This window comes from Piliocolobus tephrosceles, chromosome 6 (genome assembly GCF_002776525.5).
Source record: "Piliocolobus tephrosceles isolate RC106 chromosome 6, ASM277652v3, whole genome shotgun sequence".
Taxonomy (NCBI): Eukaryota; Metazoa; Chordata; class Mammalia; order Primates; family Cercopithecidae; genus Piliocolobus; species Piliocolobus tephrosceles.
This window is the reverse complement of record NC_045439.1, coordinates 101,834,287-101,858,430: the sequence shown is the minus strand read 5'-3', so window position 1 is coordinate 101,858,430 and position 24,144 is coordinate 101,834,287. Positions and strand designations below refer to the sequence as shown.

Here is a 24,144-nt window from a genome sequence, read left to right as displayed (position 1 = left end):
GAAGAGCAGTAGCCTATTAAGAAAGGCTTTTGGTGAAAGAAGACCAGCAACACAGGGATTACAATGAGCAAAGTGAAGAGGTAGCAGGAGTCCATTGTTCAGGATTTTATAGGTCGCTGATATTCCAATAAGAAGCCATTTAAGAAGGGAACTGACATTTATGCTTAAAGGGATTTAGCTTTCAAAAAGCATTTACATTTTCTAAATGATTGACTCTAGGTGCTGTGTCACCTATTCAGTGGAGTCAAACTGGAATTACTTGCCTTAGTAAAGGCAATTATTCCTTTTCAAAGAGGACACTGAGACTCAGAGAATTATGTTCACTGACTAGGTCACGCTGTCAAACACAGCCAGAGGAGTCCAAAGCCTGAGCCCTCCTCCCTTCTGCCACACCAACCAAATGATCCTGCTTGCCCACTCACTTACCCATTCATCCCAATTGAGCAAAAAGTGCACTGGCCTCACAACTGTCTCCCTAAAACAATCTTTTTTTAAATCTGTGAGTGATTTTAACATGTCCACAAATTTTTTTCAAAGGAGCTAATTCTCCTTCCCTTGAGTGACTTAAAATTTCTTCTAACACACTGAATGCTCTTCCTCACTTGAATACTATATTTATGCCCCCTTTCTGTGGCAAAATTTCTCCATGGGTCAAATCTGTGTTTTTTTAAAATGGCTTTATTAAGATATAATTCACCTGCCATAAAATTTATCTATTTAAAGCACACATTTAGGGTTTTTTGGTTGTTTGTTTTAAGATACAGGGTCTCGCTCTGTCAGCTACGCCCGAGTGCAGGAGCATGATCAGAGCTCACTGCAGCCTTGAACTTCTGGCCTTTAGCAATCCTCCAACCCCAGCCTCTCAAAGCACTGGGATTAAAAACATAAGCCACTGGCACTCAGCTTTGCTTTTTAAAACAAACAAAAAAACACAGAAAAAGTTAATGCAGGTTGGGCGCAGTGGCTCACACATGTAATCCCAACACTTTGGGAGGCCAAGACGAGCTCATCATTTGAGGCCAGGAGTTCAGGACAAGCCTGGAAAACAGGGCAAAACTTGTCTCTATTAAAACTACAAAAATTAGCCAGGCATGGTGGCACACACCTGTAGTCCCAGCTACTTGGAAGGCTAAGAGAATCACTTGAACCTAGGAGGCAGAGGGTGCAGTGAGCTGAGATCATGCCACTGTACTCCAGCCTGGATGAGAGAGCCAGACTCTGTCTGGAAAAAAGAAAAAAAGAAAAGAAAAAGAAAAAAAGTTAATATAGCTTGTCTATCATAAAGGGAGGAGACCATCCCTCATATTGTCTTATGCCCAATTTCTGCCTCCAAAGAAAAAAGAAGTAAAAACTAAAAGGCAGAAATGAAATCCACAGGCAGACAGCCCAGCGCTGCGCCCTGGGCCTCATAGTTAAAAATCAACCCCTGACTTAACTGCTTGCGTTATCTACAGATTCCAGACGTTGTAAGGAAAAGCATCGTGAAAATCCCTGTCCTGTTCTGTTCTGATTACCCATGCATGCAGCCCCCAGTCACATACCCCCTGCTTGCTCAATCGATCATGACCCTCTCATACGGACCCCCTTAAGAGTTGTAAGCCCTTAAAAGGGACAGGAATTGCTCACTTGGAGAGCACAGCTTTTTGAGACCTAAGTCTGCTGATGCTCCTGGCCGAATAAAGCCCTTTGGGGTTTGAGGGGTTTTGTCTGCAGCTCATACTGCTACATCATAATTCGTATTACTGTTATTATTATGTCACAGCCTTTAGGGACATGGAACTTTTTTTTTGAGACGGAGTCTCACTCTGTCATCCATGCTGGAGTGCAGTGGCGGGATCTAGGCTTGCTGCAACCTCCGCATCCCAGGTTCAAGCAATTCTCCTGCCTCAGCCTCCTATGCAGCTGGGAATACAGGTGTGCGCCACCACGCCCGGCTAATTTTTGTATTTTTAGTAGAGACAGTGTTTCATTCACCATGTTGGCCAGGCTGGTCTCAAACTCCTGACCTCAGGTGATCCACCAGCCTCAGCCTCCCAAAGTGCTGGGATTACAGGCATGAGCCACTATGCCCGACCTAAAGTTTTCCATAGAATTGTTGTATAGTCTTTATCAGATTAAGTTCCTTTTAAATCCTATTGTGAAGCTTTTCCTATTATGAACTATTAGTGAATATTATCAAAGACTTTTTTTGTATCCACCAAAGTGATAAGGTTTCTCTCTTTATTTTTGTTAATGTGGTGAATTACATTTCATCTGTTTTTACTTGTTGATTTGTTTTGCAACAGGGATTCATTGTGTTGGCCAGGATGGAGTTCAGTGGTGTGATCAAAATTCACTGCAGCTTTGAACTCTTGGGCTCAAGTGATCCTCCCATTTTGGCCTCCCAAGTATAGCTGGGAATACAGGGGCATACCATCACACCCACCTAATTTTTAAATTCTTTTGCAGAGACTTGGTCTCACTATGTCCCCCAGGCTGGTCTCAAACACCTGGCTTCAAACAATCCTCACACTTTAGTCTCCTGAAGTGCTGGGATTATAGGCATGAGCCACCACATTCAGCCTCATGTCTGTTTTCAAAATAATTTTTCAACTGGGAGATTTCAAACGTGGTCTATCTTTAACCTACAGTTAGTGCAATTGTTTTTTCTTGAGTTTACCTGGTAAATAATATCAGTTTCTCTAGTTGGTTCATTCATTTCACCTGACAAAGATGGCCAGGCAGCCAGGGGCTTAAGCAACTGCTATATAGCTGGGAAAAGGATTTCGAGACTGCTGCCAATTTTCTCACCTAATGACCTCACTTCTAAACCTTATCCAACTTAGGTGGGGAGTTCTTTCAGGTAAAACTAAGTCAACTGTGACTTACTTTTAAGCGCTTTTATTAAAGAGGAGGGACATATATATTTATATAAAAATTTTTACAAATAAATTAATCATTTTTTTTTATAGCTTTGTTGTTGTGGCCTCAAGACACAACTGAATTACATACCCAACTAACTTTCTTCTTCCCGTGACGTATCAGTAGGAGTTTCTAAACTTTATGTAGTTCTAACAACAGTGTATGGTAAAAAAAAAAAAAAAAAAAAAAAAAAAAGAAGCTGCAAATGATTTTCTTTCCATCTGGTATAAATAATACTGTTTCTGAAAGACATTTCTAGAAATTTGTGGCATGAGATTAGGGCAGTCACCTGGTTTTCATCACTCTGAAGTTTTCTTTGTTACTGATGCTTTGGTATTATTGTTTTTTGGTTAATTCATTATATCATATTATTTTGGGAGGGACATAAGTTTGAAGGGCTACTGGGTATAAACTTGTCCCTTTCCTTCCTTTTTCCTCCCTTCTTTCCTTCTTTCTTTTTCTTTCTTTCTTTCATTCATTCTTGACAGGCTCTCACTCTGTTGCCCAGACTGGAGTGCGGTAGTATGCTCTTTTTTTTTTTTCTTGAGACAGAATTTCGCCCTGTCGCCCAGGCTGGAATGCAGTAGTGCAATCTCAGCTCACTGCAACCTCCGCCTCCCAGGTTCAAGCAATTCTCCTGCCTCAGCCTCCCAAGTAGCTGGGATTATAGGCGCATGCTACCGCGCCTGGCTAATTTTTGTATTTTTAGTAGAGAGGAGGTTTCACCATGTTGGCCAGGCTGGTCTTGAACTCCTGACCTCAGGTGATCTGCCCATCTCGGCCTCCCAAAGTGGTGGGATTACAGGCGTAAGCCACCGTGCCTGGCCAACATGATCTTGGCTCACTGCAACCTCTACTTCCAGGGCTCAAGTGATCTCTGGCTCAGCCTCCTGAGTAGCTGGAACTACAGGCACACACCACCACACCTGGCTAAATTTTGTACTTTTTTTTAAGAGACAAGGTTTTGCCATGTTGCCCAGGCTGGTCTTGAACTCCTGGGCTCAAAGTGATCCACCTGCCTCAGCCTCCCAAACTGTTGGAATCACAAGTGTGAGCCACGGCGCCTGACCTAAACTTACATTTATAATATCATCTTTTCCAGAGAACTATTTACTTTGGACAAATGTTTCTAATGAGGTTCAAATTTACTGTGATGCTGGATAAAACCTGGTATCATCCAGAGTCTCACACGTTAGACTTTGAGCTGGTTTCTCACTACTTAATAAAATTTGTCCCATTTGATTTTTTTGTCAAATTACATGTATTACTATTATTAAAATGCATCTACTCTCAAAGGATAACAGACATTCTGAGAATATTCAAAGGAAATATACCTTTTTTTCCCCCAAAAATGCTTTGAGTAGCACTTTTAGAATAAGTAGTTTCTTGAGTTGATTGCTTTATGGAAGCAATACTTGCCTGAATTTTAAATTACTATAAGCTTATTTCAGTTCGTTGAATTTGTTTTGTTTTGAGACAGAGTCTCCCTCTGTTGCCCAGACTGGAGTGCAGTGGCACGATCTCGTTCACTGCAACCTCCGCCTCCCAGGTTCAAGCAATTCTCCTGCCTTAGCCTCCTGAGTAGTTGGGATTACAGGCCTATGCTGCCACGCCTGGCTAATTTTTTTTTTTTTGTATTTTAGTAGAGATGAGGTTTCACCGTGTTGCCCAGGCTGGTCTTAAACTCCTGAGCTCAGGCAATCCACTATCATGGTTCACCCCCTGTATTCATGTTACAAAAAATACTGCTTGTATAAAATAAATGACTGCCTAAGTAGACCAGGGCTTTTTTTTTTTTTTCTTTTTTTGAGACAGGGTCTCACTGGGCTCAAGCAATCCTCCCACTTCAGCCTCCTGAGTAGCTGGTAAAACAAGTGAGCACCATGACATCTGGCTAATTTTTGTTTAGTTTTTGGAGAGACAGAGTCTCACTATGTTTCTCAGGTTGGGCTCAAGCGATCCACATGCTTGGCCTCCCTAAGTGCTGGGATTACAGAGTGAGCCACTGCACCTAGCCCTTTTTCTTATTCTCTAGATAATTCCACCAAAACAGGCACACGTCAAAAAAAAAAACAAATGCATTAATGAAGAGGTTACAATGCTCAGAAGTACCAGATATTGATTCTTTACTGGGAAGGTGTAGAGTAGCAAAGTGAATAGTGGGTGTTCCACCTAACAGGCACAGCTATTTCTGCTCCTGTTGAATTCTGCCATATAAAAATATGGGGCCGGGCACAGTGGCTCATGCCTGTAATCCCAGCACTTTGGGAGGCCGAGACAGGCGGATCACTTGAGGTCAGGAGTTCAAGACCAGGCTGGCCAACATGGTGAAATCCTGTCTCTACTAAAAATACAAAACTTAGCCAGGCGTGGTGGCCTGTAATCCCAGCTACTTGGGAGGCTGAGGCAGGAGAATCGCTTGAGCCTGGGAGGCGGAGGTTGCAGTGAGCTGAGATGGCATCAGTGCACTCCAGCCTGGGCTATAGAACAAGGCTGTCTCAAAAAACAAAAAGAACATGGGTCCCATGCAATGTTGCCAGCTCTGAGTTTTCAGAAGTTGCTTAACACTGAAATTTTAATAAAATCTCCCAATTTTTATACATTGGCAATTAATTTTTAAAAATTTTTAAACACTGTCCACACCACCAGTTTGTAACCTCTGGTCTCAAGTTCTTAAAGTGAAATATGACTTTTAAAATCTTCAGTGTAAGTGATCTACATTGCCAAAAACAAGGGTGGGAATTCACAAAACACAAAGGAAAATACCCTGTTTAAGATAAAAAGTATCTTGTTCACCCTACAATACAAATTTGTAATATAAAAGCAAGAGTATGAGATATTTATAATGCTCTCTATAAATTCAGAATAGTATGATTAGTATTGGTAATGAGATAAGTTTGATTCATTTCTGTTTCTTATTCAAGAGAAAAATTCCAATTTTTCAATTTCATATACAAAAAAATAACAATTTAATGTATTATTTAAGGAAATGAGCATCACACAAAATAACAGCTTATTCTCCACAGAAATAATAAAAGCTTTTTTTTTTTTTTTTTTTTTTTGGAGACAGGGACTTGCTCTGTTGCCCAGGCTGGAATGTAGCAGTGCAATCATGGCTCAATGGAGCTTCAACCTCCTGGGCTCAAGCAATCCTCCCGCCTCAGTTTTCCCCACAGCTGAAACCACAATCACACACCACCATGCCCAGCTAATTTTTCTGTTTTTTGATGGGGGAAGAGACTAGGTTGTGCTATGTTGCCCAGGCTGGTTTCAAACTCTTGGGCTCAAGCGAACCTCCTGCCTCAGCCTCCCAAAGGGCTGGGATTATAGGCACAAGCCATTGCACCCAGCATAATTAAAGCATTTCTATGACAGATAGTTTTATAATATAAAGAGAAATGGCCATAATATACCATGCACAAAATTAATAAAAATCTATGGGCCATTCGCTAATATGAAGACAGCTGCTTCTGATACTGTACTAAATTAAGGCCATGAACAGGCTAAGTTTAAAAGTGTCTGGTCAAAGACCTAACACCAGTATTAATAAAGTTTTCTAATTATGAAACGGCCATATTGTTAAATTTTCCTTGAGCAAGACTTTCCTCTACCTAATGAAAGCAGAGAAGAATGGAGGGAGTTAGAGTTATGATTTTGGACATAAAGCCTGAATTATTTTTCTATAGTTCCCACTAAGCTACTGATAAACCACAGAAGGCAGTAACAAACCTCAAAAGAGTGCCTGGTAGGCTCTAACTGGATCTTATCTAACATTTTACTGTATTTTTTTTCTTAAAGATCTTTTGCCTTCTGAAATCAATATTCTGTAATATGTAATATCCTCCTCTCATGGAACATAAAGTCTTATTATAACTTGAATCCTCCCATATTCATTTCTCTTTCCTAGTTTTGTGCATGAAATACCCACAAAGCAATTTGGTTATTTCTCCCAAATCTGTTCAACAGCTAAACCTTTTTCCCCTCAAGCACATACTATACTCTCAATTGGTACATGCAAAACAAGTTTTGTTTTCTTTCTCTCTCTCTCTCTCTCTCTCTTTTTTTTTTTTAATACAGACAAGTCTTACTACATTGCCCAGGCTGGTCTCGAACTCCTGGGCTCAAGCAATCCTCCTGCCTTGACTTCCCAAAGTGCTGGTATTACCAGTGCAAGCTGCCATGTCTGGCCCAAAGCAAGTTTTTAATCTCATTTGGTATGGGCCAGGCACAGAGGCTCATGCCTATAATCCCGGCACTTTGAGAGGCCAAGATGGGTGGATCCCTTGAGCCCAGTAGTTCAAGATCAGCCAGGGCAACATGGCGAAACACTGTCTCTAGCAAAAAAATAAATTAATTAAACAATACAAAAATTAGCCAGACATGGTAGTGCGCATTTATAGTCCTAGCTACTCAGGAGGCTGAAGTGGGAGGATCACTTAAGCCCAGGAGGCAGAGGCTGGAGTGAGCAGGAGACTGTGCCACTGCATTCCAGCCTGGGTGACAGAGGAGATCCTACCTCAAAAAATAAACAAGTAAAATAAAGTAAGTTTTTATATAATTTAAGATAGAGTTCACTTTAATCATAGCGTTGTAAAATGCATTGCACTTTTACATTCCTCTTGTTTTTTGTTTTTTTTTCCCTCGCTCTGTTGCCCAGGCTGGAGTGCAGTGGCACAATCATCTCACTGTAGCCTCAAATTCCTGGGCTCAAGCAATCCTCTTGTCTCAGCTTCCGGAGTACCTAGGACTAGAGGCTCATGCCACTATGCTGGGCTGATTTTTCCTTTTTCCTTTTTGAAAAATGGAGTCTCAGTATGTTGCCCGGGCTGGTCTTGAACTCCTGGCCTCAAGCGATCCTCCTGCCTTGGCCTCGCAAAGTGCTAGGATTACAAGCGTAAGCTACTACAACCAGCCTCCTCTTGCGTTTGCGTGGTATTTACAGGCAACTTGAAAAGCTGTGGTTTAAAATCTGCTATGACATTGAATATAATTACTATTATTTTATTTTTGTCCAGTCTCAAAAAAATATTTAATTACTGACTATACTTAAAACATATAAACAATTTCACCCATCCAACTAAAATCTTTAAAGTTATATATTCTCCCCTCTTTCCTTCAAAAGGCCATTATCCCCTTATCTTCTCACTCTATAGCTATGTGGAAATGCAAAAGGAATACTAGTGTTCTTAACATGAAGCCTCTGTTTTCCCAGCCGATTTTACTGTTCTCTAAAAATAGTTCACTTTAAGACATCTGTCACACGGTAGAACAGTAACAACTATACCATCTAAATCTTATTGGGCCTTTATGCACCAGGTATACTTTAAATGATTTAAATATATTAATTCATTAAATCCTTCCAGAAGCTACCTTATGGATAGTAATACTGTTACTATAATTCTCACTTCATAGATGAGGAAACCAACTAAGGTGCGTAACAAAACTAGAAAGCAGTAGAGGCTTTGACACTTTTGTCAAGCGGATACTTGACAGCCTGACTCAAAAGCCCCTGACTTACTCTACTATGTATTTATAAACACTACACTGATTACCCAAACCTATAAATACAGAAGCACATGATTGTCCTATGTGATGGTTAATACTGAGTGTCAACTTTATTGCCCTGAAGGATGCAAAGTAATGTTCCTGGGTGTTTCTGTGAGGCTACTGCCAAAGAAGATTACCATTTGAGTCAGTGGCCTGGGAAAGGCAGACCCACTCTTAATCTGGATGGCACCATCTAATCAGCTGCCAAAATGACTAGAATAAAGCAGGCAAAAGAAGACAGAGAGAGCAGACTTGCTGAGTCTTCCAGTCTTCATCTATCTCCCGTGCTGGAAGCTTCCTACCCTCGAAGAACATCGGACTCCAAGTTCTTCAGCTTTTGGTCTCTTGGACTTACACCAGTGGTTTGCCAGAGGCTCTCAGGCCTTTGGCCACAGACTGGAGGCTGCACTGTCCGCTTCCCTACTTTCGAGGTTTTGGGACTTGGACTGGCTTCCCTGCTCCTCAGGTTGCAGATGGCCTATGGTGAGTCTTCACCTTGTGACTGTGTGAGTCAATTCAGCTTAATGAACTCCCCTTCATATATACATATATTCTATTAGTTCTGTCCTTCTAGAGAACCTAATACACCCTAGGACCACATATTCTTGTTGTCTAATTATAAAGGAACTTCATGAAATTTATTTAATGCTTCTTAAGAGTCACTGCTGACTGTGCAACAAATGCACATATCACAAGAAAATTTATTCTTTTAGGGAATAAGTACATTTTCATGTATAAATACATTCAAGTTTTCATCAATAGAATGCTACTAAATTAGCTTGTATTGTACAGTGAAATTATTACCATACAGTCCGGTACTCTGTGATGTGTTAGCAGGGTAACTATTGAACACGTAAAAAGCATCTGAATCATGAGAACTCGATTAATACAGGATTTAATAAATAATTCTTTTGTTGTTTTCAGTATTTGTGATATCTGGGCAATGGACACTTTTTCCTGTAATCATCCCCTATAGCTACACAGTAATAAAAGTTTTTTTTTTTTTTTTTTTTTTGAGGCAGAGTCTTGCTCTGTCGCCCAGGCTGGAGTGCAGTGGCGCGATCTCGGCTCACTGCAAGCTCCACCTCCCGGGTTCACGCCATTCTCCTGTCTCAGCCTCCTGAGTAGCTGGGACTACAGACGCCTGCCACCACGCCCGGCTAATTTTTTTGTATTTTTAGTAGAGATGGGGTTTCACCGTGTTAGCCAGGATGGTCTCGATCTCCTGACCTCGTGATCCACCCACCTCGGCCTCCCAAAGTGCTGGGATTACAGGCTTGAGCCACCGCCCCCGGCCATAAAAGTATATTTTAAGGAGAATCGAGCAACATAATTTCAAGTGGTTGTTAGTGTTATTTTACCTTCACTGGGATATAGCTACAGTTACATTATGTCACTCATAGGCAGCATAGCAGGTATCCAATTGAATTCTATAAATGTATATGCTCAGCTTTCAGATTCATCTTTTATTATTTTCAGTAAAAACAACTCCAAATTCTATTAATTGGAGAAGGTATAGGTGGTGAGCTTGCCTAAAAACTAATGCACATATCCTGACAGTTAGTACTGCCTTATTCTCATATTATAATGGCTTACTTACTCCATACCAAGAGAAACTCTTAGAGCCCCAGAATCACAAAAGATTATATAATCATTTCTATAACAAATTTACTAAAACAGCATAGTAGTAGATTCACAACTACTTTAAATAAAGGTTTTAAAAGTTCCATAATTATAACTACCTTTAACTATTATAACTTCAGGCCTTAAATCACATCTCTAAATTTTTACAGTAATAAGACAAGCATCTTTTAAGTGTCTACTGCATACCAGGCACTATACAAGACACTTCACCTGGACTATCTTAACAACTATCCTATGAAAGAGGTATGATTATCACTTTACATGAAAGAAAAGATTAGAGAGGGTAAGTAATTGGCCTAATACTACACAGCTAAGAAATGACAGATAATGTGAGACTACTATGTACACCTCTACGCACACAAACTAGAAAATCTAGATGAAATGGATACATTCCTGGAAACATACAACCCTCCTTACTTGAATCAGGAAGAAACAGAAATCCTGAGCAGACCAATAATAAGCAATGAGATTGACTCTGTCATTTTTTAAATGCCAACAAATAAAAGCCCAGGGCCAGACAGGTTCACAGCCAAATTCTACCAGACACTCTGAGAAGACCTGGGGTACCAGTCCTACTGAAAGTATTCCAAAAGATTGAGAAAGAGGAAAGCTTCCCTAACTGAAAAAGTATAACAAAAAAAGAAACTAGAGACCAATATCCCTGATGAACGTAAATTAAAATACCTCAACAAAATGCCAGCAAACTGAATCCAACAGCACATCAAAAAGATAATTCACCATGATCAAGTGTGTTTCATCCCAGGGATGGAGAAATGGTTCTACTTACACAAGTCAGTAAGTATGATCCACCACATAAACAGAACTTAAAATATATGATCATCTCAATAGACACAGAAAAAGCATTCAATAAAATTCAGCATCCTTTTATGATAAAAACCTCAACAAACTAGGCACAAAAGGAACATACCTTAAAATAATAAAAGCCATGTGACAAACCACAGCCAACATCATACTAAATGGGAAAAGGTGAAAGCATTCCCCCTAAGAACTGGAATAAGAAAAAACTGCCCAGCTTCACCACTTTTATTCAACACAGTATTGGAAGTCCTAGACAGAGCAATCAGACAAGAAGAAATAAAAGCCATCAAAATTGAAAAAGAGGAAATCAAACTGTTTGCCAATGATATTGTATACCCAGAAAACTCTAAAGACTCTTCCAAAAGACTCTTAGATTTGATAAATTCAGTAAAGTCTCAGGTTACAAAATTAATGTACATGAATAAGTGGCACTGCTATACAACTAATAATGATCAAGCTGAGAATCAAATCAAGAATTCAATCTCTTTTACAACAGGTACAAAAAAATTTTTTTTTAAATGAAATACCTAGGAATATATATAACCAAGGAGGTGAAAGACCTCTACAAGGAGAACTACCAAACATTGCTGAAACAAATCATAGACAACACAAACAAATGGAAATACATCGCATATTCATGGATTGGAAGAATCAATATTGTGAAAACGACCATACTGTCAAAGCAATCTACAGATTCAATGCAATTACTACCAAAATACCAACATCGTTTTTCACAGAATTTGAAAACACAATCCTAAAATTCATATGGAACCAAAAAAAGAGCCTAAATAGCCAAAGCAATCCTAAGTAAAAAGAACAAAGGTGGAGGCAATCACATTACCTGACTTCAAATTGTATTACAAGGCTATAGTAACCCAAATAGTATGGTGCTGGTATGAAAATAGATAAACAGACCAATGGACCAATCAATCCTCAGCAAGGCATACAAAAAACAAAATGGGAAAAGGACATGCTATTCAATATATGGTGCTGGGAAAACTGAAGAGCCACATGTAAAAGACGAAACTGGATCCCTGTCTCTCACCACATATAAAAATCAACTCAAGATGGATTAAAGACTTCAGTCTAACACCTGAAACCATGACAATTTTACAAGAGGTCAGGCGCGGTGGTGGCTCACGCTTGTGAGCACTTTGGGAGGCCAAGGCGGGTGGATCATGAGGTCAAGAGATAGAGAGCATCCTGGCCAACATGGTGAAGCCCTATCTCTATAAAAATACAAAAATTAGCTGGGTGTGGTGATGCATGCTTGTAGTCTCAGCTACTCGGGAGGCTGAGGGAGGAGAATCGCTTGAACCTGGAAGGCAGAGGTTGCAGTGAGTCGAGATCGCACCACTGCACTCCAGCCTGGTGACAGAGCAAGACTCCGTTTCAAAAAAAAAAATTCTAGAAGAATTTTGGACACTGGCCTAGACAAGGAATTTATAACTGAGACCCCAAAAGCAAATGCAACGAAAACAAAAATAAATGAAACCTAATTAAACGAAAAAGCTTCTACACAGCGAAAGAAATAATCATCAGAGTAAACAGACAACCCACAGAATGGAAGAAAATAGTTGCAAACTGCATCCAACGAAGGACTAATACCCAGAATCTACAAGGAACTCAAACATATCAGCAAGGGGAAAAAAATCCCATCAAAGAGTGGGCAAACCTGCAATCCCAGCACTTTGGAAGGCCGAGGCGGGCGGATCATGAGGTCAGGTGATCGAGACCATCCCGGCTAACATGGTGAAACCCCATCTCTACTAAAAAAAATTAGCCGGGCATGGTGGTGGGCGCCTGTAGTCCCAGCTACTCGGAAGGCTGAGGCAGGAGAATGGCGTGAACCCGGGAGGCAGAGCTTGCAATGAGCCAAGATGACGCCACTGCACTCCAGCCTGGGCAACAGAGCGAGACTCCATCTCAAAAAAAAAGGGGGGGCAAATGACATGAATAGATACTTCTCAAAAGAAGATACACAAATGGCCACCAAAATATGAAAAAATGCTCAACATCACTAGTCATCAGAAAAATGCAAATTACAACCATGAGATACCACCTTATCCCAATCAGAACGGCTATTAAAAAAAAAAAGACGTTGGCACACATATGGTGAAAGGGAAAACTTATACACTGCTGGTGGGAATGTAAATTAGTACCTCTATGAAAAATACTTGAAGATTTCTCAAAGAACAAAAAGTAGGCAGGGTATCATGGCTCATGGCTGTAATCCTAACACTTTGGGAAGCCAAGGCAGGTGGATCACTTGAGCTCTGGATTTCGAGACCAGCCCTGGCAACATAGTAAGACTCCATCTCTACAAAAAAATACAAAAGTTAGCTGGGTGTGGTGGTGTGTGCCTGTAATCCCAGCTACTCAAGAGGCTGAGGTGGGAGGCTGGCTTGAGCCCAGGAGGTGGAGGTTGCAGTGAGCCAAGGTCATGTCACTGCACTCCAGCCTGGGCGACAGAGCCAGAGCCAGACCCTGTCTCAAAAAAAAAAAAAAAAAAACCACACTCTCACACACAACAAAAAACTAAAATAGATCTACCACTTGATTCAGCAGTCTCACTAGTAGGTATCTACCCACCAAAAAAGTAGTCATTATATCAAAAAGACACCTGCACACATATGTTTATCACAGCACAACTCACAGCTGCAAAAATATGGAAACAACCTAAGTGCCCATCAACTCATGAGTGGATAAAGAAAATGTGATATATATACACCAAAGACTACTACTCAGCCTTTTTTAAAAAACTAAAATAATGTCTTTTTCAGCAGCTTGGATGAAGCTGCAGCCCACTATTCTAAAATACCCATAATGTTCTCACTTATAAGAAGGAGCTAAGCTATGAGTATGCAAAGGCATATAGAGTGGTATAACAGACACTTGAGACTCAGAAGAACGGAAGGTAGGAGGGGTGGTGAAGGTTAAAAAAAAACCCTACATATTGAGTACAATGTACACTACTCAGGTGACAGGTGCACTAAAATCTCAGAATTCACCAGTATACAATTCATCCATGTAACCAAAAATCACTTTTACCCCAAAAGCTATTGAAATTTTAAAAAATAAACATATAAAAATTATCAACTTATAAACACATCAACTTAAACACATTAATACCAATTGTTCTGATAAATACAATTTATACTAATTTACAGGCATTGAAAATTTTAGTATAAAAAGTATTATATGGCTAGAAAATTCATCTTTGCTTTCATAAGTTATGTACTCAGCTTTAAACATGAGCTAAAATTACTTGGGAGAGAAGGAATAAAGAAATCCTAACATGTACGTCTCAGTAGTAAAACAAAAGAATACTATTTTCTAAGAGCATTTCATCCAGAGAGCTTGAAAGAGGTGCTTTTAATTGAAAACTATCTTGAGCCTATGTATGTCTCTGCATGTGAGATGGGTCTCCTGAATACAGCAGACTGATGGGTCTTGACTCTTTATCCAGTTTGCCAGTCTGTGTCTTTTAATTGGAGCATTTAGTCCATTTACATTTAAGGTTAATATTGTTATGTGTGAACTTGATCCTGCCATTATGATATTAACTGGTTATTTTGCTCGTTAGTTGATGCAGTTTCTTCCTAGCCTCGATGGTCTTTACATTATGGAAAACAGTATGGCGATTCCTCAAGGATCTAGAACTAGATGTACCATACGACCCAGCCATCCCATTACTGGGTATATACCCAAAGGATCATAAATCATGCTGCTATAAAGACACATGCACACGTATGTTTATTGCGGCACTATTCACAATAGCAAAGACTTGGAATCAACCCAAATGTCCATCAGTGACAGACTGGATTAAGAAAATGTGGCACATATACACCATGGAATACTATGCAGCCATAAAAAAGGATGAGTTTGTGTCCTTTGTAGGGACATGGATGCAGCTGGAAACCATCATTCTTAGCAAACTATCACAAGAACAGAAAACCAAACACCGCATGTTCTCACTCATAGGTTGGAACTGAACAATGAGATCACTTGGACTCAGGAAGGGGAACATCACACACCGGGGCCTATCATGGGGAAGGGGTGGGGGGAGGGATTGCTTTGGGAGTTATACCTGATGTAAATGATGAGTTGATGGGTGCTGACGAGTTGATGGGTGCAGCACACCAACATGGCACACGTATATATGTGTAACAAACCTGCACGTTATGCACATGTACCCTAGAACTTAAAGTATAATAATAATAATAATAATAAAATAGATTTAGGAGAACTGACAAAAAAAAAAAGAAAAGAAAACTATCGCAATGAAGCCAGCAAAGCTACTAAGACCTTTTCTTTTTTTTGAGATGGAGTCTCGCTGTGTCACCCAGGCTGGAGTGCAGTGGTGCAATTTCGGCTCACTGCAACCTCTGCCTCCCAGGTTCAAGTGATCCTCCCACCTCAGCCTCCCCAGCAGCTAGGATTACAGGCATGCACTGACCACCACGCCCAGCTAATTTTTTTGTATTTCAGTAGAGATGGTGTTTCACCATGTTGGCCAGACTGGTCCTCGAACTCCTGACCTCAAGTGTTATGCCTGCCTCAGCCTGCCGAAGTGCTGGGATTATAGGAGTGAGCCACTGTGCCCAGCCTAAAGTCTTTTATCTCAGTAGTCCCCAACCTTTTTGGCACATGGACCAGTTTTACAGAAGACAATTTTTCCACAAACTGGGGATGGAGGGGCGGGGGGAATGGTTTAGGGATGATTCAAGCACACTACATTTATTATGCACTGAATTTCCATTATTATTACATTGTAATATACAATGAAATAATTATACAACTCACCATAACGTAGAATCAATGGGAGCCCTGAGCTTGTTTTCCTGCAACTGGATGGTCCCTTCTGCAGGTGATGGGAGACTCTGGCCAATCATCAGGCATTAGATTCTCATAAGGAGCGCACAACCTAGATCCTTCTCATGTGCAGTTCACAATAGGATTCACGCTCCTACGAGAATCTAATGTTGCCCCTGATCTGACAGGAGGTGGAGCTCAGGCAGTAATGCAAGTGATGGGGAGCAGCTTTAAACACAGATGAAGCTTTACTCGCTCACCTGCCACTCACCTCCTGCTGTGCAGCCCGGTTCCTAATGGGCCATGGACCACTACTGGTCTGTGGCCCAGAGCTTCAGGACCCCTGTTTTATTTAATAGATGACAGCAGTTAAACTTACCTTCACCAAAAAGTATACTTCTGTAACTACCTAATTTAGGGTAAGCCTAGAAACCACAATATTATTTCCATTTTTGCTTTCCCTAATAACTCCAGAAGAGGTACTACAAAGATTCAGATTACTGAATTATTTTACAAGTACTGCTCAGTTAACATAGTCTACAAAGAAAATGAGAATCTGTTGCAAATCTGTCATTTCAGAACACATCCTGTGTGAGAAGGGCAGCCTAATACATGCTTTTAGGAAAAACATATTTCAATACCTGATAAAGAGTTTTATCTACCTCACTAAAAATTTTTCTAAGCAAAGCTAGGCTAAAACAATAAAAAAAAACCTTATCTGAGAGATGGCTTTTCTTTCCTACTCAAGGAAAATAAATAATAAAACAATCAAGATGAAACCAGTATTGAGGAGCCAGACACTTCTTACTGGCATAAAAATAAAGTGTCACAAAGGTCCTGATCCTCATGTTTCTTTGAATTATTATACTTTTCCTTAAAAAATAAGGGCTTTGATAACTGCACTTTGGTAACACAGGCAGTTACCATGACTGCCTACAGAACACGAAAAGGCAGCCTTGATGACTGTCCCAAGAAATTACTGACTTGATTCTTCCATTAACTGCCTCATCACAATCTACCTCCTAAAGAATCAGTATGTTTCTGAGTTGGGAGTGGTGACTCACACCTGTAATCCCAGCACTTTGGGAGGCTGAGGCAGGTGGATCACCTGAGGTCAGGAGTTTGAGACCAGCCTGGCCAACATAGTGAAACCCCATCTCTACTAAAATACAAAAAATTAGCTGGACATGGTGGTGGGTGCTTGCAATCCCAGCTACTAGGGAGGCTGAGCCAGGAGAATCGCTTGAACCCGAGAGGTGGAGGTTGCAAGGAGCCAAGATCACGCCATTGTACTCCTGCCTGGGCAATAAGAGCGAAACTCTGTCCCAAAAAAAAAAAAAGAAGAATATACCAGTATGTTTCTCTCATGAATATTTACTTTGTGACTGATGATTTGAATTTTAAGCTTTAATAACCAACTTTAACAATTATTATTTTTTTAAAAAATCGTATCACAAAGCTTAGTGGTAAAGAATCCTTCTAATGTTGATGGAAACAATTAGAATTTCAACCTTTTCTGTTGATCAAGAAAATACTAGACTGTCACTGGATTAAGAAAATGTGGCGGGGCCGGGCGCGGTGGCTCAAGCCTGTAATCCCAGCACTTTGGGAGGCCGAGACGGGCAGATCACAAGGTCAGGAGATCGAGACCATCCTGGCTAACACGGTGAAACCCCGTCTCTACAAAAAAAATACAAAAAAACTAGCCGGGCGAGGTGGCGGGCACCTGTAGTCCCAGCTGCTTGGGAGGCTGAGGCAGGAGAATGGCGTAAACCCGGGAGGCGGAGCTTGCAGTGAGCCGAGATCCAGCCACTGCAATCTAGCCTGGGCGACAAAGCAAGACTCCATCTCAAAAAAAAAAAAACAAAAAACAAAACTGAGTCCTAATTTAGCTTGCACTGTCATCGAAGGTTTGGTCTATACAATACATATTCTTTGAATTTGTTGAGATTTTCAGGTCTACTTTTAAGGTTGTTACCTCTTACATTATCAGAAATTTTGGATTCCACAAAGTAACTATATCTGCAAATAGTAGTAACTGTATGAAACTAATTCTTTAAAACTTGAGTACACCTGGCGTGGTGGCTCAAGCCTGTAATCCCAGCACTTTGGGAGGCCGAGACGGGTGGACCACGAGGTCAGGAGATCGAGACCATCCTGGCTAACAAGGTGAAACCCCGTCTCTACTAAAAAATACAAAAAAACTAGCCGGGCGAGGTGGCGGGCACCTGTAGTCCCAGCTACTCGGGAGGCTGGGGCAGGAGAATGGCGTAAACCCAGGAGGCGGAGCTTGCAGTGAGCTGAGATCCGGCCACTGCACTCCAGCCTGGGCGACAGAGCGAGACTCCGTCTCAAAAAAAAAAAAAAAAAAAACTTGAGTACAATGTTCTATATTCACCCAATAGCTCTGTCTTGTTGTGTTGTTTTAATGATTTTTTTTTTCCTTTTGCACATCTCTGCTGGCAGGAAGTGTTGTTTTAATGTTAAAAACATCTATTCTAATATAATGGTGAATTTATAAATTTCTCCTTATAGTTGTTATGTAGGTTTATGTATGTTGAACCTGTATTATCTGGTATAAATAACAAAATTCCAGTATCTTCCTGGTAAACTAAACCTTTTACTATTATATGATGTGGTAGAGACTGCAGGTGGCTTTCACAGAATCACCACTCCCTCAATAAAGCCGTTTTATTCTGGGCAGCCTAACTACCTTGCAGCAAAGGGCTAATGAAGTTTCTAGGTGGAACTTCTGTGAAACCACTTTAAGGCCATGTATGTTGGCTCATGCCTGTAATCCCAGCACTTTGGGGGGCCGAGGTCAGAGGATCACTTGGGCCCAGGAGCTCAAGACCAGACTGGGTAATATGGCGAAATCCTGTCTCTACAGATCGTTTTTTAAAAATTAGTCAGGCATGGTGGTGTGTGCCTGTGGTCCCAGCTACTCAGGAGGCTAAGGTGGGAGGATCACTTAAAGCCTGGGTAGTTGGTGCTGCAGTGAGCCATGATCACACCACGGCACTCCAGCCTGGGCAACAGAGTGAGGCACTGTCTCAAAACAAACAAACAAAAAACAAAACACACACACACACACACACACACACACACACAAACAAAAAAAGAAAAAGAAAGAAACAACTTTAATAAATGAACTGATAGCCTGTATGTGCTCCACCTGCCCAGCAAGCAATCTGTGAGAGCTGGTATTCCAAACATCCTGGACCACAACATTAACCACATGTTAAAGATGGTGGCACAGAAACAAAGAGGTATACTAGAACCTTGATAAGAAAATGAAATCTTCATATCAGCCCTGAACTGCCAAACTCTAGAATCCCTTATGTGGGAGAAAAATAAATATCTGTCTTTAAGCCACTGTTGTTTCTGTCTCTACCCAGCAACAAAAAGCAATTCCCATCTGAAACACTGATACCGTTACTAGTAATGCTCCATACCCTACAGGCTATTTATTTTTTATTACATAATGATACTAATTTCTTTTGGTTGACATTTTGCCAGATATATCATTTTCTATTCTTTTACTTTCAACTTGTCTCTGTGCTAATATTTTAATCTCCTAAAAACCACACATAGTTGTCTTGTATTTTTACATACAGTCTGACAATTTTATCTTTTCTTTTTTGAGACGGAGTTTCGCTCTTGTTGCCCAGGCTGGAGTGCAGTGGCATGATCTTGGCTCACCACAACCTCCACCTCCTGGGTTCAAACGATTCTCCTGCCTGAGCCTCCCAAATACCCAGGATTACAGGCATGTGCCACCACGCCCGGCTAATTTTATATCTTTAGTAGAGACGGGGTTTCTCCATGTTGGTCAGGCTGGTCTCGAACTCCTGACCTCAGGTGATCTACCTGCCTCAGCCTCCCAAAGTGCTAGGATAACAGGTGTGAGCCACTGCACCCAGCCAACAATTTTATCTTTTGTTTGTTTTTGTTTTTTGAGACAGAGTCTTGCTCTGTCACCAGGCTGGAGTGCAATGGGGTGATCTCAGCTCACTGCAAGCTCCGCCTCGCGGGTCCAAGCTACTCTCCTGCCTCAGCTTCCAGAGTAGCTGGGACTACAGGCACGCGCCACCACGCCCAGCTAATATTTTTATTTTTAGTAGAGATGGGGTTTCACCATGTTGGCCACATGGTCTCGATCTCTTGACCTCGTGATCTGCCTGCCTCAGCCTCCCAAAGTGCTTGGATTACAGGCGTGAGCCACTGCACCCCGCCAATTTTATCTTTTAACTACAGCATTTAATCCGTTTATATTCATTATGACCAATGATATATTTGCCCTTATTTCTACCATATTATTTCTACCATATCTTTGTCCTACCCTTTTTTCTCTCTCCTTTTTTTTTTTTTTCCCCAATATTTGAGGTCTCCTTCTCCCATTCCGTTTGCTTTCTACTCCAACTATTATTCTTTCAGGGGCTACTCTAGAAATTTTAAAATGTACATTTAACTAGTTAGTCAATGTCTCTTATCCTTCTCTCATTAGTCTGTATGTGGGACTCTGATTACATGTTGTATTAGCTTTCCATTGTGGCTGCAACAAAATTTAGGTGTTTAATAGTAGGAAGACATTCTTCTAAGAATATCTTCCCATAACATAGGAAATAAATTGTACCTATCCTTAACTGATAATAAATGTAACATTATGTTACGCCAGTGGTTCTGAATTATACTTTACCTGCACATTTCATTTCCTTACTCTTCTCTTCCTTCATCCCTTCAAATATCCTAAAGAGTTTCCTCTACCAGGCTGGGCGCAGTGGCTCACGCCTGTAATCCCAGCAATTTGAGAGGCCAAAGTGGGCAGATCACCTGAAGTCAGGAGTTCAAGACCAGTCTGGCTAACATGGTGAAACCAAAAAATTAGCTGGGTTTGGTGGCGCGTGCCTGTAATCCCAACTACTTGGGTGGCTGAGGCAGGAGAATCGCTTGAACCCGGGAGGCGGAGGTTGCAGTGAGCCAAGATTGCGCCATTAGACTTCAGCTTGGGCAACAAGAGTGAAACTCCATCTCAAAAAAAAAAAAAAGAAAAAAGAGTTTCCTTTACAAAAAAACTTTAAGCAACGATTATTTTCCAGTCTTTGCCATTGATTTCCAAAATCCCTAAACTTTCTCAATATCCCTAATTCTTAAAATACAGCTTTAGATTATAAAAATGTATTTATGATTACCAAATAACAAACATTAGGTATACTTATAGACAAACAAAAGTGAAGTAAGAATGGAAAATAAAAATAATGTACATGTTAGGGTGATGAAAGTCATTTTTTCCTTTAATTTGTAATTATTTTCATTATATTACTTATGCAATAAAATGAATGTCACTACTGTTTTAAACTGTGAAAACACTACCTTTCCCTTTCTATCCTTGGTTGAAAAAATATTCACACAAATATGCTGCCTAACTCTATCCCCGTATCAGCGATTCTCTCAAGAAACTGTTTCAGGGTGTTGGTAAATTTCTATGGGCAGCCAAACTTAAGAAACAGTAACTGTAAAGTCTGTTTACAGACTTCTAATCTACTCTTGCCTTTTTATTTCAAAGGTATAGAAAAACACCCTACTTTTTGTGGGTGTCAGAAATCCACCAGAAGTTTATTTTATGATCAGAGCCAATGCAGTCCCAATATTGCAATCTGCCAATGAAGGGAATTGGGCTGAAATCACTAACAGGTGAATGACTATTTCAATTCACCTTCTCTGTACAGAAGAAAGTTAGAATGGTTTCACAAGGTCAAGGGTGGGGAAAATATACTAATTTAATAGAAAGGTTGAAAAAATAAAGCAATGGGCAGAGAATGCAAGGAAATAGTAATCTTTGACTACGCCTCAATTACTTCATTGGTAAAATAAGAATGACCACCACACATAAAGAAAAAATCTGATCAGAAATGTGGAGCTATCCATAAAGAGTGCTTCTTCCTTTCATCCCTCTTCTTCCTATAAACAGCTTCAAAGCAGCATATAGGAAGTTAGAGGTAAGTAGGTAAGTGAACTAGTTAGACAAGCCACCCACAACCTTTGTAAAAGGACCTCTCATATTCACACAGAGGGCCAAAAAGTTTCTACTGTTGTTTTTGTGCCTCCACAAACCAAGAGAATCCTGAAAAGAATTTTCAGGATTGTTTGAATGTGAACTCGAATTTCACATTGAATTGTGAATTTGAATTTTCAGGATTGTTTGAATGTGAACTCGAATTTCTCTGGCTTGTTTGCCAGTTTACCATTATTTAGGTATACCATTGCAAACAGACCCAGAAATTTCCCCTTTCCTTTCTGTGACTCCATACTGAGTTCACAAGAACTTATTAAGTCTTATGGGTCTATGTACGATGATAGTAAAGAAAGGTAAACTGGCAAACATTCCAAATAAGTAAAAAAAACAAAAATTACCTGCTGTTAGCTGCCGAACCAGATTGCCAGGATCACTAGATGAAAATACTCTGACTGGAAAATAGCCCCTCTACTGAAACCTAGTGAACAAGTAAAAAGATCATGTTTGAGAGAAGTAGGAAGCTATAGCCTCCCCCACGGCTTCAACGTGGGAAAAGTACCGCTAACTCTGTATTCAATACCAGTTGACAAAAATGAGACTTGAGTATCAGTTTCATTTTAAAATATTAAAAGCACTGAGTGAAAATGTGTTTCTTCTTTAAAGCCAAAAAAGGCACAATGAAAAAGGAAATAACTGGTTAGTCCACCACTTTGGGAGCCCGAGGTGGGCAGATCACCAGAGGTAAGGAGTTTGAAACCAGTCTGGCCAACATGGCGAAACCCCGTTTCTACTAAAAATACAAAAATTAGCCAGGCGTGGTGGCACGTGCCTGTAGTCCCAGTTACTAGGGAGACTGAGCCAGAAGAATCGTTAGAACCCAGGAGGCAGAAGTTGAAGAGAGCCAAGATTGCACCATGCACTCCAGCCTGAGCCACAAGAGTGAGACTCTGCCTCAAAAAAAAAAAAAATTAGTCAGGTGTGGTGGTGCACACCTGTAGTCCTAGTTACTTGGGAGGCTGAGGCAAAAGGATCACTGGAGCCCAAGAGGTCAAGGTGTGGTGGCACCAGCCTGTAATCCCAGCTACTCAAGAGGCTGAGGCAGGAGAATCATTTGAACCTGGGAGGCAGAGGTTGCAGTGAGCTGAGAACATACCACTGCACTCCAGTCTGGGCAACAGAGCAAGAGTCTCAAACAATCAAACAAAATAAAATAAAATATATGAAGTACACACCAAAGACGGAACACAAAAAGGCCGGGTGCAGTGACTCACGCCTGTAATCCCAGCACTTTGGGAGGCCGAGGCGGGTGGATCACCTGAGGTCAGGAGTTCAAGACCAGTCTGGCCAACATGGTGAAACCCTGTCTCAACTAAAAATACAAAAATTAGCCAGGCCTGGTGGCAGGTGCCTGTAATCCCAGCTACTTAGGGGGGCCAAGGCAGGAGATTCGCTTGAACCTAGGAGGCATAGTTTGCAGTGAGCCGAGATCACGCCATCGCACTCCAGCCTGGGGGACAAGAGAGAGATTTCGTCTCAAAAAAAAAAAAAAAGATGTGACACAGAGAGAAGATAATGTTTTTCATCTATAAAATTGGCAAATGTGACAGGGAGGGAGGAAAGAAAACAAAATAAAATTTGCAAATGTGACAGAAAATCATGACACTGAATGTTGCCAGAATCCATAGAAATACACTCACTCTCATGCCTTGCTGAGGGGACCATACCTCTTTGGAAGACTATCTGGCAAAATGCTCATTGACTGAACCCTAAGGAATAAATAATAATGTTCACCTAGTAAGTCTAAGGAAATGAGTTTCCCAAGGAAATAATCAAAAATTAACATAAAAGATGATGCTTGTATCAGGAATTTATAAGAGCAAAAATCTGAAAATAACCTAAAAACCAACAATTGAGTTGTAACTAAATAATTTATGTGTAATATACCATTAAATAACTATCCGATGTAATGGAAAACTCTATAATCCAAATTTCATTGAAAATATTTATACATATAATCATAAGACAAACTGGAAAGAAAATTTCACTGCTAATAATAATTACTCTTTTGGAGGCATTTCACATGGTTTTCTTTTGTTTTTTATCACTTTTATATTTTGTCCAAATTTTTACAATGATCACATATTAAATAATTACATAAACTATTTTTTAAAAAATCAAACCAAATGTCTTGTCTGTATCCTCAAAACAAATGAGGCATTGCTAAGAAAAAGCTTTTTTGTTTTTTTTTTTGAGATGGAGTCTCACTTTGTCACCCAGGCTGGAGTGCAGTGGTGCGATCTCGGCTCACTGCAACCTCTGCCTGCTGGGTTCTGCCTGCTGGGTTCATTCTCCTACCTCAGCCTCCTGAGTAGCTGGGACTACAGGTGTACACCACCATGCTT

At 40.5% G+C, this 24,144-nt stretch overlaps 1 protein-coding gene across 6 annotated transcripts in view; it reads right to left on the bottom strand.

Annotated features, from left to right (window-relative positions):
- CSNK1G1 (casein kinase 1 gamma 1) overlaps positions 1-24,144 on the bottom strand; it is a 208,772-nt gene that overhangs the window by 152,443 nt on the left and 32,185 nt on the right. Inside the window, exon 2 of one of the 6 annotated variants that reach the window (XM_023185303.1) lies at positions 22,141-22,220. The exons of the other annotated variants lie outside the window; for them this stretch is intronic. The gene's annotated coding sequence lies outside the window, so the exon portion shown is untranslated. The remainder of the gene's footprint in view (positions 1-22,140; positions 22,221-24,144) is intronic. 6 annotated transcript variants of the gene reach the window in all.